Source organism: Rutidosis leptorrhynchoides, chromosome 4, assembly GCF_046630445.1.
Source record: "Rutidosis leptorrhynchoides isolate AG116_Rl617_1_P2 chromosome 4, CSIRO_AGI_Rlap_v1, whole genome shotgun sequence".
Taxonomy (NCBI): domain Eukaryota; kingdom Viridiplantae; phylum Streptophyta; class Magnoliopsida; order Asterales; family Asteraceae; genus Rutidosis; species Rutidosis leptorrhynchoides.
In genome coordinates this window covers 512,198,024-512,202,449 of record NC_092336.1, presented here as the reverse complement: position 1 = coordinate 512,202,449, position 4,426 = coordinate 512,198,024, and positions in this window count along the sequence as shown.

Genomic DNA, 4,426 nt, shown 5'->3' with positions numbered 1-4,426 from the left:
TATGTAAATGATATAGGTTCGTGAATCCGAGGCCAATCCTGTATTGTTCAGTGGTTCAATGTGGCCATATGTATTTTTACTACAAAATACATTAGGTGAGTTTCATTAATCCCTTTTTAAATGCTTTTGCAATATATATTTTTGGGACTGAGAATACATGCGCTGCTTTTATAAATGCTTTACGAAATAGACACAAGTAATCGAAACTACATTCTATGGTTGGATTATCTAATCGAATATGCCCTTTTTATTAAAGTCTGGTAATCTAAGAATTAGGGAACAGACACCCTAATTGACACGAATCCTAAAGATAGATCTATCGGGCCCAACAAGCCCCATCCAAAGTGCCGGATGCTTTAGTTCTTCGAAATTTATATCATGTCCGAAGGAGGATCCCGGAATGATGGAGATATTCTTATATGCATATTGTTAGCGTCGGTTACCACATGTTCAATCCATATGAATGATATTTTTGTCTCTATGCATGGGACGTTTATTTATGAGAATTTGGAATATGAAAACTTGTGGTCTATTAAAATATTGAAATGATTATTTATGTTAAACTAATGAACTCACCAACCTTTTGGTTGACACTTGAAAGCATGTTTATTCTCAGGTACGAAAGAAATCTTCCGCTGTGCATTTGCTCATTTTAAAGATATTACTTGGAGTCATTCATGGCATATTTCAAAAGACGTTGCATTCGAGTCGTTGAGTTCATCAAGATTATTATTAAGTCAATTATAGTTAGATATATTATGAAATGATATGCATGCCGTTAAATTTCGATGAAATGAAAGATTGTCTTTTCAAAAACGAATGCAATGTTTGTAAAATGTATCATATAGAGGTCAAGTACCTCGCGATGTAATCAACTGATGTGAATCGTTTATAATCGATATGGACTTCGTCCGGATGGATTAGGACGGGTCTTCACAACACGACTCTTACATTCTATCTAATCTATAAACATATCAAGAATATATTTTCTTGATAGTCCTATCTTTTCTTTCCTTGAATTCTTGTAATTTGATAAATCAAATCGTGCGATTACGTTCTTTCTTGTTTATAACATTAAGTTCATTCAAAGTTCTATACTTACGAATTCTGGACTGTTACTCGCTTTACTAGAGGTCGAGAGGAGAATAAAAAGGCAAAGAGCTCCAAAATATAAGAGAAAATGTAAAGCCCAATAACAACACGGAGATTACAAACCGTAGATATTAATACGAATAGCAATATAAAGACACGGTAGAATTAAGAATAGTATCACCCCAAAGTAATAGTGGAAGTAAATAGATTTTCCTGGTGGAAGATTGAAAAGAAGGATGACAGAAATGATAATTAGGAAAATATCAAGGATTAGAACTGGATTAAGCATTTTCACAATCTTTTGGATGTAAGAACTAAGAAAGAAAGTATAGGAATGGTGAGAATAATGGAACGAAAGAGTTTAATTTATAATGGAAAATATCAGACAGAGGAATCGAGGCAGATCACTGTATTCAACTATAGCGATTTTAATTTCCTTATTCGCCGAAGAATCAAATCTTTTAGATTTCGAAGATTTTATTTAATTCCTTGAATTCCGGAATTCAACCCTGACTATGTCAAAAGCCAAGGCGAATCTCTATTTCTTCATTTCAAATCTTTTGTGATAGCTTCACTCGTACGCTCCACATAATCGAATCGTTTTATCTATATTTATCAATAATGATGAAACTCTATTATCAACTCATATTCGTCATGAAAACATTTCTATTGTTAACCATGACCACCTCACTCAAATTTCGGGACGAAATTTCTTTAACGGGTTGGTACTGTGACGACCCGGAAATTTCCAACCAAATTTAAACTTGATCTTAATATGATTTCGACGCGATAAGCAGAGTCTGTTATCTTGAGTCTCAAAATTTTTGAACTATTTCATATATTCAATTGACCTTCGACCATTCCTGACGATTCACGAATAATTAATTGTAAATAGATATGTGTGTATATATAAATGGTAATTGGAAATATAATTTGAAATATTATATGTATTGCTATTAAAATTTTAATTATGCAGAATAAAGTAAAAATAGGACATTATAATAATTATTATTTAAAACATATCTATATATAAATAAGGTATATTGAATAAATTTATATAGTTTCGAATTCATTTAGTAAACGACGGTAGCGCTCAATTGTAATTCGATTGATAGTAAACGAATTAAAAAGGAACTTATGTGATTTTAAAATAAACGGTGATCCGAAAATGAGTTATATAAATTATAGGCTATTTAACAATGTATTTAGGAGCTATTAGTTAAATTTTAAAACTTTTTATATTTTACTTAGGGTTGGGGGTGAATGATTAATTTAATTTTTATTTAATAATTAAGGACCAATTTTATACCATAATGACTTAAATAAATAAAGATTATTACTATAAAATTTGGGATTTTTCGGAAAACTTTTATTTGCCACTGATTAGAAATGAAGCACGATAGTCTATCCGTCTATAATTGTCGGTAGAAAGAATTCGCACGTACTTAAAATAAATAAATGCTACATCTTTCAAAAAAGGTGGAAATTATTAAAGCAAACTACTGTTATATATTTTTGTTTGATTGACCTCTACACTGGACTAATATTATATATACCTATCCATCTATCAACTTTAATCACAACCTATGATTCTTCCTACAACTCGACACACTAACAACCAAAGTCTTTTTCTTGTTCAAACCAACACTAGTGTTATTATTTTATTTTTTTTAGGAGCAAAAACAATCAACTCAACACCTCTTTCACCATGACCACTTTTTCATTCATACTTTTCAAATGCAAACAACTAATATTCATGGGACTTAAAATGCTGGATTCATGTATCTATTATAGAGTATTGGTTAACCGTTATATATATATATATATATATATATATATATATATATATATATATATATATATATATATATATATATATATATATATATATATATATATATATATATATATATATATATATAATCATCTATAGGACCTCCACTTGCCTAACATCACCCCACCTGTTTCCTTTTGTCACCAAACAAAACACATTCATACCCCTAACTTTGTTATATATATGCATGCATCAAAAATCCAAGAATCCTTCCTTTATTATTACTTAAAATATCAAGTAAAGATATAAAAACAGTTATTACACGGATAATCTGTTAGATGTCACCATCTTTTGTGTCAAATCTATTTTCCCTCTGTGATTTATGGTCGATCAGCTAGCTAGAAGATAAACTGGAAAAAGAAGGTGTCGGTTCCATGTTTGATTAAAAGATTATATTCTTGTTCGATTAAACTATCTATCTACCTGATTCTTTCTCGCATTATGACCTTGTCTCAAACTCATTAAACCATCACCTTCTACGAACTAGTGTATGGTTGCTTTTTCGTTGTCTGCTGCAATCAAATACTAGAACCAACCATCGACTATCACTCAATTGATTTGTTGTTACTCAACGACAATCCGAAACCCTTTTTCTTGATCTTCTTATTTGAACATTAATCACCACCACGGACAAACCACCTTTGATCACTTTCACGCCATCACTACCTCACCACCACACCTTGAAACAACCACCTTGCATCACCACCATACAACCACAACCACCACCTCTGCCCGTTCCTTCTTCCTTTACAATCACCATCGAACCAATTATGGTTTGATTTCCTGTTTTGTTGCCAACCCAAACCGAGACCATATGCTAGTTTCTTGTTGTTGTTCCATCGATCAAGTACACACCACCACACCCTTTGTTATGATCAATCCTTATTGCCTACTGACTTCTTTTCTATCGCCCATTCGCTGCACATATTATATTTTTTATTCATTTGGTTGACAACTCCAAATTAGAAAACTCTTCTTGCCAACTTATTCACTAGTGGGATATTAAGGGTGAATTTTTAATACAAAAGGAAGGGGTTAGGATATATTAACAACTTAAAAGTTTTACCAACTTGTTTAGGGAATATTAACAGGTGGTGTTTTATTAATCAAGTGGGACAAGTGACTCATAATGGCCGACCAAGAAGGGCACTAAAGTGAATGTTTTTTTTATGTTTTATAACTGCGTATGGTTATAATAATCGAAGAAGAGAGGATACGTGATTAGGATGTTTGATTACGGATATTTTATGATGATATTATCGTGTGAAGTATTAAAGTTGGTAACGGCTTAGAAATGAAGAAAATGGCGATAATGATGATAAATGAAGGTGAACCGAAACTTGTTGATTGCTGCTATCGTAACAATTTAGTGATGATGATGGTTCTAATATTAATGATAATAATACGGGTTATAAAATGAAGATGGTGATACGGAGATGATGACGATGATGATCTGTGAACGAGAAAGCTACTGCTGCTAGGTGTCTCCTTTCTGTTTAT